The sequence below is a fragment of the Hyla sarda genome, unplaced genomic scaffold (genome assembly GCF_029499605.1).
Source record: "Hyla sarda isolate aHylSar1 unplaced genomic scaffold, aHylSar1.hap1 scaffold_2632, whole genome shotgun sequence".
In the NCBI taxonomy this organism is placed as follows: Eukaryota; Metazoa; Chordata; class Amphibia; order Anura; family Hylidae; genus Hyla; species Hyla sarda.
The window spans coordinates 20,021-34,854 of record NW_026609324.1 but is presented as its reverse complement, the minus strand read 5'-3'; the positions used below and the strand labels follow the sequence as shown (position 1 = coordinate 34,854).

Below are 14,834 nucleotides of genomic sequence, written 5' to 3'. Positions count from 1 at the left end.
ATGCTCCTCATAAAGCTGTCGCTGCTGTGAAGGTTCTAGGTGACATCACAATCCCTATGGTTACATACACGACAAAGCTGGGTTGTTGTTGTTTACACTCTGCAAGGCCTGTGGAAGTGAGTGACATCATAGCACTGTAGTTCTGAGGGTTCTAGATGGATGCAACAATCTCCTGTTGCTTCTATGAAGGCCATAATAGACGACATCACCAAACAGCTCCATAGTCACATACACAGCAAAGGAGAGATGTTGTTTACACCTAGTGATGTCAGTGGTATTGAGTGACATCACAGCACAGTGCTAAGGCTCCTGGGCCTGGACACAGCAGCGGCTGCAATATCTCAACGGAGAATACGTTTATATATATGTGTGTGTGTGCGCGTATATATATATATATATATATATATATATATATATATATATATATATTTCTCCGCCGAAATCACTTTTAAACCCATTTCCACCTTTTTTTCCTTTCTCTTCCTCTTACTTTTTTTTCACGTTTTTTTACGTTTTTCTCCTTTTCGCCTCTTTTCTGGGCGTATTATTCTTCTTTTTCTTCTTTTTTTTCGTCTAATGCATACCCCATCAGTGCAGCAATGCTTATTCAATACCGCCAGCAGATGGAGACACTGGGGGATAATTTTCTAAGGATTTATACTGATTTTTCCTGTCTGAATTTGTCGCACAGAAAGTTGCAGGCCAAATATGTGTGACATTTCTGCGACTTTAGCTTCTAGAGCATTTTTACAACATTATACATAGGTGCTGAATACATAAAAAGCGACTGTTCAGCGACAGACAAGTCGCATCGGCTGAAAGTAGGCCAGAATGTCAGTCCATGTTGGAGCAGGTTTAGATACAGTCTAAAGCATAGATCTCAAAGTCTGTGCACAGAATTTAGCAAGGGCCTCGCACCTTCTGATGCATCAGGTAGGTGCACTATAGCATAGCCTAACCCTCTGTACTTTGGTCTATATTGATGCGGGACATAGACAGCCAGCTGATGACCAATCCATTAGTGCAATGGATGGCTGGAAGCATTTGTCTTTGCCTTTGCAATACCACAGAAGCAATGCATGGTCAATGTACAGCAATGACACACCTGTGTGAACAGCCAGGAGACCCCCCCATGTTATGTTACATAGTTACATAGTTAGTACGGTCGAAAAAAGACATATGTCCATCAAGTTCAACCAGGGAATTAAGGGGTAGGGGTGTGGCGCGATATTGGGGAAGGGATGAGATTTTATATTTCTTCATAAGCATTAATCTTATTTTGTCAATTAGGAACATTCAGCACCCACCCGCTATCAAGGCAGCTGCCTATCATGTCATGCCCTACCTGCACAGGTGTGCTGGCTACTCAAATGATCCAATTAAGGAGGCCATTTAGTCAGCAGCAGCAGAAGTCCTGTGCCTGGACGCTCCAACAGCGGCCAGACACAAGCAGAAGCAGCAGAAGCAGCAGCAGCACCACCTTTTGTTTTTTGGCTGCAGCAGCAGCAGCAGCAGCAGCAAGGCCCACAGGGCTGGCTAGCTGGCTAGCCAGCAAGCAGGTAGCAATGAAAGTAGGAATCTTTCTTTTTAACCCTGTAAGGGGGTGGTGCACTGTACCCGAAGATACTGCCATATCGGGTCAATGCATAGGGCGACGGAAGCAAGCTTCGAAATCGGCCCCCGTTCTCAAAAATCCATTTAATATATGGTCCCCAGATAGGGGACGTATCAGATATTAAACTGATAAGAACAGATACTACACTTGATCTTAGCCAAAAGGCCGAGAAGCGATAACCGTGAAAGGGGCGGGCCCAACAAGGTCCCCTTCATGGGCACTATCACTGCTTGCTGTCAGGGAGGCTGCCAGACAATTTTCCATGCACACTCTGGGCTGGGGGGCAGTCAACCACCAGTACACACAGCAGAACCTAAACCCATACCATTATTGCTAAGCAGCAAGACAGGGGCCCATTGCACTCCCACGGGGCCTTTTTAAATGCAATCCATAACCCGGATTTGCCAGGAACCCTTCTTACTCCTCCTACTTGCATGTGACACTGGGCTTAGGATCTGCATAGGAAACACACACACAAGCACACACCTACCTTTGTTGCCTGCAGATGCCTCCTTGGCTGTCCCCAAACGGTATCAAACCAACACCCACGGGAAGCTGTAAGCATAGAGGACATGCCTGCACCCCATTGGACTTACCTGTGTGGGTTAAATCCGGGTTATTTGACAACCTATGGCGGTGATGGTTCTGCTCAGGCAGAGCAGTGCTGATGCTCCTCATAAAGCTGTCGCTGCTGTGAAGGTTCTAGGTGACATCACAATCCCTATGGTTACATACACGACAAAGCTGGGTTGTTGTTGTTTACACTCTGCAAGGCCTGTGGAAGTGAGTGACATCATAGCACTGTAGTTCTGAGGGTTCTAGATGGATGCAACAATCTCCTGTTGCTTCTATGAAGGCCATAATAGACGACATCACCAAACAGCTCCATAGTCACATACACAGCAAAGGAGAGATGTTGTTTACACCTAGTGATGTCAGTGGTATTGAGTGACATCACAGCACAGTGCTAAGGCTCCTGGGCCTGGACACAGCAGCGGCTGCAATATCTCAACGGAGAATACGTTTATATATATGTGTGTGTGTGCGCGTATATATATATATATATATATATATATATATATATATATATATATATATATATTCTCCGCCGAAATCACTTTTAAACCCATTTCCACCTTTTTTTCCCTTCTCTTCCTCTTACTTTTTTTTCACGTTTTTTTACGTTTTTCTCCTTTTCGCCTCTTTTCTGGGCGTATTATTCTTCTTTTTCTTCTTTTTTTTCGTCTAATGCATACCCCATCAGTGCAGCAATGCTTATTCAATACCGCCAGCAGATGGAGACACTGGGGGATAATTTTCTAAGGATTTATACTGATTTTTCCTGTCTGAATTTGTCGCACAGAAAGTTGCAGGCCAAATATGTGTGACATTTCTGCGACTTTAGCTTCTAGAGCATTTTTACAACATTATACATAGGTGCTGAATACATAAAAAGCGACTGTTCAGCGACAGACAAGTCGCATCGGCTGAAAGTAGGCCAGAATGTCAGTCCATGTTGGAGCAGGTTTAGATACAGTCTAAAGCATAGATCTCAAAGTCTGTGCACAGAATTTAGCAAGGGCCTCGCACCTTCTGATGCATCAGGTAGGTGCACTATAGCATAGCCTAACCCTCTGTACTTTGGTCTATATTGATGCGGGACATAGACAGCCAGCTGATGACCAATCCATTAGTGCAATGGATGGCTGGAAGCATTTGTCTTTGCCTTTGCAATACCACAGAAGCAATGCATGGTCAATGTACAGCAATGACACACCTGTGTGAACAGCCAGGAGACCCCCCCATGTTATGTTACATAGTTACATAGTTAGTACGGTCGAAAAAAGACATATGTCCATCAAGTTCAACCAGGGAATTAAGGGGTAGGGGTGTGGCGCGATATTGGGGAAGGGATGAGATTTTATATTTCTTCATAAGCATTAATCTTATTTTGTCAATTAGGAACATTCAGCACCCACCCGCTATCAAGGCAGCTGCCTATCATGTCATGCCCTACCTGCACAGGTGTGCTGGCTACTCAAATGATCCAATTAAGGAGGCCATTTAGTCAGCAGCAGCAGAAGTCCTGTGCCTGGACGCTCCAACAGCGGCCAGACACAAGCAGAAGCAGCAGAAGCAGCAGCAGCACCACCTTTTGTTTTTTGGCTGCAGCAGCAGCAGCAGCAAGGCCCACAGGGCTGGCTAGCTGGCTAGCCAGCAAGCAGGTAGCAATGAAAGTAGGAATCTTTCTTTTTAACCCTGTAAGGGGGTGGTGCACTGTACCCGAAGATACTGCCATATCGGGTCAATGCATAGGGCGACGGAAGCAAGCTTCGAAATCGGCCCCCGTTCTCAAAAATCCATTTAATATATGGTCCCCAGATAGGGGACGTATCAGATATTAAACTGATAAGAACAGATACTACACTTGATCTTAGCCAAAAGGCCGAGAAGCGATAACCGTGAAAGGGGCGGGCCCAACAAGGTCCCCTTCATGGGCACTATCACTGCTTGCTGTCAGGGAGGCTGCCAGACAATTTTCCATGCACACTCTGGGCTGGGGGGCAGTCAACCACCAGTACACACAGCAGAACCTAAACCCATACCATTATTGCTAAGCAGCAAGACAGGGGCCCATTGCACTCCCACGGGGCCTTTTTAAATGCAATCCATAACCCGGATTTGCCAGGAACCCTTCTTACTCCTCCTACTTGCATGTGACACTGGGCTTAGGATCTGCATAGGAAACACACACACAAGCACACACCTACCTTTGTTGCCTGCAGATGCCTCCTTGGCTGTCCCCAAACGGTATCAAACCAACACCCACGGGAAGCTGTAAGCATAGAGGACATGCCTGCACCCCATTGGACTTACCTGTGTGGGTTAAATCCGGGTTATTTGACAACCTATGGCGGTGATGGTTCTGCTCAGGCAGAGCAGTGCTGATGCTCCTCATAAAGCTGTCGCTGCTGTGAAGGTTCTAGGTGACATCACAATCCCTATGGTTACATACACGACAAAGCTGGGTTGTTGTTGTTTACACTCTGCAAGGCCTGTGGAAGTGAGTGACATCATAGCACTGTAGTTCTGAGGGTTCTAGATGGATGCAACAATCTCCTGTTGCTTCTATGAAGGCCATAATAGACGACATCACCAAACAGCTCCATAGTCACATACACAGCAAAGGAGAGATGTTGTTTACACCTAGTGATGTCAGTGGTATTGAGTGACATCACAGCACAGTGCTAAGGCTCCTGGGCCTGGACACAGCAGCGGCTGCAATATCTCAACGGAGAATACGTTTATATATATGTGTGTGTGTGCGCGTATATATATATATATATATATATATATATATATATATATATATATTTCTCCGCCGAAATCACTTTTAAACCCATTTCCACCTTTTTTTCCTTTCTCTTCCTCTTACTTTTTTTTCACGTTTTTTTACGTTTTTCTCCTTTTCGCCTCTTTTCTGGGCGTATTATTCTTCTTTTTCTTCTTTTTTTTCGTCTAATGCATACCCCATCAGTGCAGCAATGCTTATTCAATACCGCCAGCAGATGGAGACACTGGGGGATAATTTTCTAAGGATTTATACTGATTTTTCCTGTCTGAATTTGTCGCACAGAAAGTTGCAGGCCAAATATGTGTGACATTTCTGCGACTTTAGCTTCTAGAGCATTTTTACAACATTATACATATGTGCTGAATACATAAAAAGCGACTGTTCAGCGACAGACAAGTCGCATCGGCTGAAAGTAGGCCAGAATGTCAGTCCATGTTGGAGCAGGTTTAGATACAGTCTAAAGCATAGATCTCAAAGTCTGTGCACAGAATTTAGCAAGGGCCTCGCACCTTCTGATGCATCAGGTAGGTGCACTATAGCATAGCCTAACCCTCTGTACTTTGGTCTATATTGATGCGGGACATAGACAGCCAGCTGATGACCAATCCATTAGTGCAATGGATGGCTGGAAGCATTTGTCTTTGCCTTTGCAATACCACAGAAGCAATGCATGGTCAATGTACAGCAATGACACACCTGTGTGAACAGCCAGGAGACCCCCCCATGTTATGTTACATAGTTACATAGTTAGTACGGTCGAAAAAAGACATATGTCCATCAAGTTCAACCAGGGAATTAAGGGGTAGGGGTGTGGCGCGATATTGGGGAAGGGATGAGATTTTATATTTCTTCATAAGCATTAATCTTATTTTGTCAATTAGGAACATTCAGCACCCACCCGCTATCAAGGCAGCTGCCTATCATGTCATGCCCTACCTGCACAGGTGTGCTGGCTACTCAAATGATCCAATTAAGGAGGCCATTTAGTCAGCAGCAGCAGAAGTCCTGTGCCTGGACGCTCCAACAGCGGCCAGACACAAGCAGAAGCAGCAGAAGCAGCAGCAGCACCACCTTTTGTTTTTTGGCTGCAGCAGCAGCAGCAGCAGCAAGGCCCACAGGGCTGGCTAGCTGGCTAGCCAGCAAGCAGGTAGCAATGAAAGTAGGAATCTTTCTTTTTAACCCTGTAAGGGGGTGGTGCACTGTACCCGAAGATACTGCCATATCGGGTCAATGCATAGGGCGACGGAAGCAAGCTTCGAAATCGGCCCCCGTTCTCAAAAATCCATTTAATATATGGTCCCCAGATAGGGGACGTATCAGATATTAAACTGATAAGAACAGATACTACACTTGATCTTAGCCAAAAGGCCGAGAAGCGATAACCGTGAAAGGGGCGGGCCCAACAAGGTCCCCTTCATGGGCACTATCACTGCTTGCTGTCAGGGAGGCTGCCAGACAATTTTCCATGCACACTCTGGGCTGGGGGGCAGTCAACCACCAGTACACACAGCAGAACCTAAACCCATACCATTATTGCTAAGCAGCAAGACAGGGGCCCATTGCACTCCCACGGGGCCTTTTTAAATGCAATCCATAACCCGGATTTGCCAGGAACCCTTCTTACTCCTCCTACTTGCATGTGACACTGGGCTTAGGATCTGCATAGGAAACACACACACAAGCACACACCTACCTTTGTTGCCTGCAGATGCCTCCTTGGCTGTCCCCAAACGGTATCAAACCAACACCCACGGGAAGCTGTAAGCATAGAGGACATGCCTGCACCCCATTGGACTTACCTGTGTGGGTTAAATCCGGGTTATTTGACAACCTATGGCGGTGATGGTTCTGCTCAGGCAGAGCAGTGCTGATGCTCCTCATAAAGCTGTCGCTGCTGTGAAGGTTCTAGGTGACATCACAATCCCTATGGTTACATACACGACAAAGCTGGGTTGTTGTTGTTTACACTCTGCAAGGCCTGTGGAAGTGAGTGACATCATAGCACTGTAGTTCTGAGGGTTCTAGATGGATGCAACAATCTCCTGTTGCTTCTATGAAGGCCATAATAGACGACATCACCAAACAGCTCCATAGTCACATACACAGCAAAGGAGAGATGTTGTTTACACCTAGTGATGTCAGTGGTATTGAGTGACATCACAGCACAGTGCTAAGGCTCCTGGGCCTGGACACAGCAGCGGCTGCAATATCTCAACGGAGAATACGTTTATATATATGTGTGTGTGTGCGCGTATATATATATATATATATATATATATATATATATATATATATATTTCTCCGCCGAAATCACTTTTAAACCCATTTCCACCTTTTTTTCCCTTCTCTTCCTCTTACTTTTTTTTCACGTTTTTTTACGTTTTTCTCCTTTTCGCCTCTTTTCTGGGCGTATTATTCTTCTTTTTCTTCTTTTTTTTCGTCTAATGCATACCCCATCAGTGCAGCAATGCTTATTCAATACCGCCAGCAGATGGAGACACTGGGGGATAATTTTCTAAGGATTTATACTGATTTTTCCTGTCTGAATTTGTCGCACAGAAAGTTGCAGGCCAAATATGTGTGACATTTCTGCGACTTTAGCTTCTAGAGCATTTTTACAACATTATACATAGGTGCTGAATACATAAAAAGCGACTGTTCAGCGACAGACAAGTCGCATCGGCTGAAAGTAGGCCAGAATGTCAGTCCATGTTGGAGCAGGTTTAGATACAGTCTAAAGCATAGATCTCAAAGTCTGTGCACAGAATTTAGCAAGGGCCTCGCACCTTCTGATGCATCAGGTAGGTGCACTATAGCATAGCCTAACCCTCTGTACTTTGGTCTATATTGATGCGGGACATAGACAGCCAGCTGATGACCAATCCATTAGTGCAATGGATGGCTGGAAGCATTTGTCTTTGCCTTTGCAATACCACAGAAGCAATGCATGGTCAATGTACAGCAATGACACACCTGTGTGAACAGCCAGGAGACCCCCCCATGTTATGTTACATAGTTACATAGTTAGTACGGTCGAAAAAAGACATATGTCCATCAAGTTCAACCAGGGAATTAAGGGGTAGGGGTGTGGCGCGATATTGGGGAAGGGATGAGATTTTATATTTCTTCATAAGCATTAATCTTATTTTGTCAATTAGGAACATTCAGCACCCACCCGCTATCAAGGCAGCTGCCTATCATGTCATGCCCTACCTGCACAGGTGTGCTGGCTACTCAAATGATCCAATTAAGGAGGCCATTTAGTCAGCAGCAGCAGAAGTCCTGTGCCTGGACGCTCCAACAGCGGCCAGACACAAGCAGAAGCAGCAGAAGCAGCAGCAGCACCACCTTTTGTTTTTTGGCTGCAGCAGCAGCAGCAGCAAGGCCCACAGGGCTGGCTAGCTGGCTAGCCAGCAAGCAGGTAGCAATGAAAGTAGGAATCTTTCTTTTTAACCCTGTAAGGGGGTGGTGCACTGTACCCGAAGATACTGCCATATCGGGTCAATGCATAGGGCGACGGAAGCAAGCTTCGAAATCGGCCCCCGTTCTCAAAAATCCATTTAATATATGGTCCCCAGATAGGGGACGTATCAGATATTAAACTGATAAGAACAGATACTACACTTGATCTTAGCCAAAAGGCCGAGAAGCGATAACCGTGAAAGGGGCGGGCCCAACAAGGTCCCCTTCATGGGCACTATCACTGCTTGCTGTCAGGGAGGCTGCCAGACAATTTTCCATGCACACTCTGGGCTGGGGGGCAGTCAACCACCAGTACACACAGCAGAACCTAAACCCATACCATTATTGCTAAGCAGCAAGACAGGGGCCCATTGCACTCCCACGGGGCCTTTTTAAATGCAATCCATAACCCGGATTTGCCAGGAACCCTTCTTACTCCTCCTACTTGCATGTGACACTGGGCTTAGGATCTGCATAGGAAACACACACACAAGCACACACCTACCTTTGTTGCCTGCAGATGCCTCCTTGGCTGTCCCCAAACGGTATCAAACCAACACCCACGGGAAGCTGTAAGCATAGAGGACATGCCTGCACCCCATTGGACTTACCTGTGTGGGTTAAATCCGGGTTATTTGACAACCTATGGCGGTGATGGTTCTGCTCAGGCAGAGCAGTGCTGATGCTCCTCATAAAGCTGTCGCTGCTGTGAAGGTTCTAGGTGACATCACAATCCCTATGGTTACATACACGACAAAGCTGGGTTGTTGTTGTTTACACTCTGCAAGGCCTGTGGAAGTGAGTGACATCATAGCACTGTAGTTCTGAGGGTTCTAGATGGATGCAACAATCTCCTGTTGCTTCTATGAAGGCCATAATAGACGACATCACCAAACAGCTCCATAGTCACATACACAGCAAAGGAGAGATGTTGTTTACACCTAGTGATGTCAGTGGTATTGAGTGACATCACAGCACAGTGCTAAGGCTCCTGGGCCTGGACACAGCAGCGGCTGCAATATCTCAACGGAGAATACGTTTATATATATGTGTGTGTGTGCGCGTATATATATATATATATATATATATATATATATATATATATATATTCTCCGCCGAAATCACTTTTAAACCCATTTCCACCTTTTTTTCCCTTCTCTTCCTCTTACTTTTTTTTCACGTTTTTTTACGTTTTTCTCCTTTTCGCCTCTTTTCTGGGCGTATTATTCTTCTTTTTCTTCTTTTTTTTCGTCTAATGCATACCCCATCAGTGCAGCAATGCTTATTCAATACCGCCAGCAGATGGAGACACTGGGGGATAATTTTCTAAGGATTTATACTGATTTTTCCTGTCTGAATTTGTCGCACAGAAAGTTGCAGGCCAAATATGTGTGACATTTCTGCGACTTTAGCTTCTAGAGCATTTTTACAACATTATACATAGGTGCTGAATACATAAAAAGCGACTGTTCAGCGACAGACAAGTCGCATCGGCTGAAAGTAGGCCAGAATGTCAGTCCATGTTGGAGCAGGTTTAGATACAGTCTAAAGCATAGATCTCAAAGTCTGTGCACAGAATTTAGCAAGGGCCTCGCACCTTCTGATGCATCAGGTAGGTGCACTATAGCATAGCCTAACCCTCTGTACTTTGGTCTATATTGATGCGGGACATAGACAGCCAGCTGATGACCAATCCATTAGTGCAATGGATGGCTGGAAGCATTTGTCTTTGCCTTTGCAATACCACAGAAGCAATGCATGGTCAATGTACAGCAATGACACACCTGTGTGAACAGCCAGGAGACCCCCCCATGTTATGTTACATAGTTACATAGTTAGTACGGTCGAAAAAAGACATATGTCCATCAAGTTCAACCAGGGAATTAAGGGGTAGGGGTGTGGCGCGATATTGGGGAAGGGATGAGATTTTATATTTCTTCATAAGCATTAATCTTATTTTGTCAATTAGGAACATTCAGCACCCACCCGCTATCAAGGCAGCTGCCTATCATGTCATGCCCTACCTGCACAGGTGTGCTGGCTACTCAAATGATCCAATTAAGGAGGCCATTTAGTCAGCAGCAGCAGAAGTCCTGTGCCTGGACGCTCCAACAGCGGCCAGACACAAGCAGAAGCAGCAGAAGCAGCAGCAGCACCACCTTTTGTTTTTTGGCTGCAGCAGCAGCAGCAGCAAGGCCCACAGGGCTGGCTAGCTGGCTAGCCAGCAAGCAGGTAGCAATGAAAGTAGGAATCTTTCTTTTTAACCCTGTAAGGGGGTGGTGCACTGTACCCGAAGATACTGCCATATCGGGTCAATGCATAGGGCGACGGAAGCAAGCTTCGAAATCGGCCCCCGTTCTCAAAAATCCATTTAATATATGGTCCCCAGATAGGGGACGTATCAGATATTAAACTGATAAGAACAGATACTACACTTGATCTTAGCCAAAAGGCCGAGAAGCGATAACCGTGAAAGGGGCGGGCCCAACAAGGTCCCCTTCATGGGCACTATCACTGCTTGCTGTCAGGGAGGCTGCCAGACAATTTTCCATGCACACTCTGGGCTGGGGGGCAGTCAACCACCAGTACACACAGCAGAACCTAAACCCATACCATTATTGCTAAGCAGCAAGACAGGGGCCCATTGCACTCCCACGGGGCCTTTTTAAATGCAATCCATAACCCGGATTTGCCAGGAACCCTTCTTACTCCTCCTACTTGCATGTGACACTGGGCTTAGGATCTGCATAGGAAACACACACACAAGCACACACCTACCTTTGTTGCCTGCAGATGCCTCCTTGGCTGTCCCCAAACGGTATCAAACCAACACCCACGGGAAGCTGTAAGCATAGAGGACATGCCTGCACCCCATTGGACTTACCTGTGTGGGTTAAATCCGGGTTATTTGACAACCTATGGCGGTGATGGTTCTGCTCAGGCAGAGCAGTGCTGATGCTCCTCATAAAGCTGTCGCTGCTGTGAAGGTTCTAGGTGACATCACAATCCCTATGGTTACATACACGACAAAGCTGGGTTGTTGTTGTTTACACTCTGCAAGGCCTGTGGAAGTGAGTGACATCATAGCACTGTAGTTCTGAGGGTTCTAGATGGATGCAACAATCTCCTGTTGCTTCTATGAAGGCCATAATAGACGACATCACCAAACAGCTCCATAGTCACATACACAGCAAAGGAGAGATGTTGTTTACACCTAGTGATGTCAGTGGTATTGAGTGACATCACAGCACAGTGCTAAGGCTCCTGGGCCTGGACACAGCAGCGGCTGCAATATCTCAACGGAGAATACGTTTATATATATGTGTGTGTGTGCGCGTATATATATATATATATATATATATATATATATATATATATATATATTTCTCCGCCGAAATCACTTTTAAACCCATTTCCACCTTTTTTTCCTTTCTCTTCCTCTTACTTTTTTTTCACGTTTTTTTACGTTTTTCTCCTTTTCGCCTCTTTTCTGGGCGTATTATTCTTCTTTTTCTTCTTTTTTTTCGTCTAATGCATACCCCATCAGTGCAGCAATGCTTATTCAATACCGCCAGCAGATGGAGACACTGGGGGATAATTTTCTAAGGATTTATACTGATTTTTCCTGTCTGAATTTGTCGCACAGAAAGTTGCAGGCCAAATATGTGTGACATTTCTGCGACTTTAGCTTCTAGAGCATTTTTACAACATTATACATAGGTGCTGAATACATAAAAAGCGACTGTTCAGCGACAGACAAGTCGCATCGGCTGAAAGTAGGCCAGAATGTCAGTCCATGTTGGAGCAGGTTTAGATACAGTCTAAAGCATAGATCTCAAAGTCTGTGCACAGAATTTAGCAAGGGCCTCGCACCTTCTGATGCATCAGGTAGGTGCACTATAGCATAGCCTAACCCTCTGTACTTTGGTCTATATTGATGCGGGACATAGACAGCCAGCTGATGACCAATCCATTAGTGCAATGGATGGCTGGAAGCATTTGTCTTTGCCTTTGCAATACCACAGAAGCAATGCATGGTCAATGTACAGCAATGACACACCTGTGTGAACAGCCAGGAGACCCCCCCATGTTATGTTACATAGTTACATAGTTAGTACGGTCGAAAAAAGACATATGTCCATCAAGTTCAACCAGGGAATTAAGGGGTAGGGGTGTGGCGCGATATTGGGGAAGGGATGAGATTTTATATTTCTTCATAAGCATTAATCTTATTTTGTCAATTAGGAACATTCAGCACCCACCCGCTATCAAGGCAGCTGCCTATCATGTCATGCCCTACCTGCACAGGTGTGCTGGCTACTCAAATGATCCAATTAAGGAGGCCATTTAGTCAGCAGCAGCAGAAGTCCTGTGCCTGGACGCTCCAACAGCGGCCAGACACAAGCAGAAGCAGCAGAAGCAGCAGCAGCACCACCTTTTGTTTTTTGGCTGCAGCAGCAGCAGCAGCAGCAGCAAGGCCCACAGGGCTGGCTAGCTGGCTAGCCAGCAAGCAGGTAGCAATGAAAGTAGGAATCTTTCTTTTTAACCCTGTAAGGGGGTGGTGCACTGTACCCGAAGATACTGCCATATCGGGTCAATGCATAGGGCGACGGAAGCAAGCTTCGAAATCGGCCCCCGTTCTCAAAAATCCATTTAATATATGGTCCCCAGATAGGGGACGTATCAGATATTAAACTGATAAGAACAGATACTACACTTGATCTTAGCCAAAAGGCCGAGAAGCGATAACCGTGAAAGGGGCGGGCCCAACAAGGTCCCCTTCATGGGCACTATCACTGCTTGCTGTCAGGGAGGCTGCCAGACAATTTTCCATGCACACTCTGGGCTGGGGGGCAGTCAACCACCAGTACACACAGCAGAACCTAAACCCATACCATTATTGCTAAGCAGCAAGACAGGGGCCCATTGCACTCCCACGGGGCCTTTTTAAATGCAATCCATAACCCGGATTTGCCAGGAACCCTTCTTACTCCTCCTACTTGCATGTGACACTGGGCTTAGGATCTGCATAGGAAACACACACACAAGCACACACCTACCTTTGTTGCCTGCAGATGCCTCCTTGGCTGTCCCCAAACGGTATCAAACCAACACCCACGGGAAGCTGTAAGCATAGAGGACATGCCTGCACCCCATTGGACTTACCTGTGTGGGTTAAATCCGGGTTATTTGACAACCTATGGCGGTGATGGTTCTGCTCAGGCAGAGCAGTGCTGATGCTCCTCATAAAGCTGTCGCTGCTGTGAAGGTTCTAGGTGACATCACAATCCCTATGGTTACATACACGACAAAGCTGGGTTGTTGTTGTTTACACTCTGCAAGGCCTGTGGAAGTGAGTGACATCATAGCACTGTAGTTCTGAGGGTTCTAGATGGATGCAACAATCTCCTGTTGCTTCTATGAAGGCCATAATAGACGACATCACCAAACAGCTCCATAGTCACATACACAGCAAAGGAGAGATGTTGTTTACACCTAGTGATGTCAGTGGTATTGAGTGACATCACAGCACAGTGCTAAGGCTCCTGGGCCTGGACACAGCAGCGGCTGCAATATCTCAACGGAGAATACGTTTATATATATGTGTGTGTGTGCGCGTATATATATATATATATATATATATATATATATATATATATATATATTTCTCCGCCGAAATCACTTTTAAACCCATTTCCACCTTTTTTTCCCTTCTCTTCCTCTTACTTTTTTTTCACGTTTTTTTACGTTTTTCTCCTTTTCGCCTCTTTTCTGGGCGTATTATTCTTCTTTTTCTTCTTTTTTTTCGTCTAATGCATACCCCATCAGTGCAGCAATGCTTATTCAATACCGCCAGCAGATGGAGACACTGGGGGATAATTTTCTAAGGATTTATACTGATTTTTCCTGTCTGAATTTGTCGCACAGAAAGTTGCAGGCCAAATATGTGTGACATTTCTGCGACTTTAGCTTCTAGAGCATTTTTACAACATTATACATAGGTGCTGAATACATAAAAAGCGACTGTTCAGCGACAGACAAGTCGCATCGGCTGAAAGTAGGCCAGAATGTCAGTCCATGTTGGAGCAGGTTTAGATACAGTCTAAAGCATAGATCTCAAAGTCTGTGCACAGAATTTAGCAAGGGCCTCGCACCTTCTGATGCATCAGGTAGGTGCACTATAGCATAGCCTAACCCTCTGTACTTTGGTCTATATTGATGCGGGACATAGACAGCCAGCTGATGACCAATCCATTAGTGCAATGGATGGCTGGAAGCATTTGTCTTTGCCTTTGCAATACCACAGAAGCAATGCATGGTCAATGTACAGCAATGACACACCTGTGTGAACAGCCAGGAGACCCCCCCATGTTATGTTACATAGTTACATAGTTAGTACGG

At 45.6% G+C, this 14,834-nt stretch overlaps 6 non-coding genes across 6 annotated transcripts; all 6 read right to left on the bottom strand.

Annotated features, from left to right (window-relative positions):
• Positions 1–1,601: 1,601 nt before the first annotated feature.
• On the bottom strand, positions 1,602–1,792 carry LOC130324314 (U2 spliceosomal RNA). Its single transcript, XR_008869339.1, has one exon. It is a non-coding gene; the product is annotated as a U2 spliceosomal RNA (small nuclear RNA).
• Positions 1,793–3,882: 2,090 nt separating this feature from the next.
• Positions 3,883–4,073, bottom strand: LOC130324313 (U2 spliceosomal RNA). Its single transcript, XR_008869338.1, has one exon. It is a non-coding gene; the product is annotated as a U2 spliceosomal RNA (small nuclear RNA).
• A 2,086-nt stretch (positions 4,074–6,159) lies between these two features.
• Positions 6,160–6,350, bottom strand: LOC130324312 (U2 spliceosomal RNA). The gene has a single exon (XR_008869337.1). It is a non-coding gene; the product is annotated as a U2 spliceosomal RNA (small nuclear RNA).
• A 2,083-nt stretch (positions 6,351–8,433) lies between these two features.
• Positions 8,434–8,624, bottom strand: LOC130324311 (U2 spliceosomal RNA). Its single transcript, XR_008869336.1, has one exon. It is a non-coding gene; the product is annotated as a U2 spliceosomal RNA (small nuclear RNA).
• A 2,082-nt stretch (positions 8,625–10,706) lies between these two features.
• LOC130324310 (U2 spliceosomal RNA) lies at positions 10,707–10,897 on the bottom strand. Its single transcript, XR_008869335.1, has one exon. It is a non-coding gene; the product is annotated as a U2 spliceosomal RNA (small nuclear RNA).
• Positions 10,898–12,988: 2,091 nt separating this feature from the next.
• Positions 12,989–13,179, bottom strand: LOC130324309 (U2 spliceosomal RNA). The gene has a single exon (XR_008869334.1). It is a non-coding gene; the product is annotated as a U2 spliceosomal RNA (small nuclear RNA).
• Positions 13,180–14,834: the final 1,655 nt, after the last annotated feature.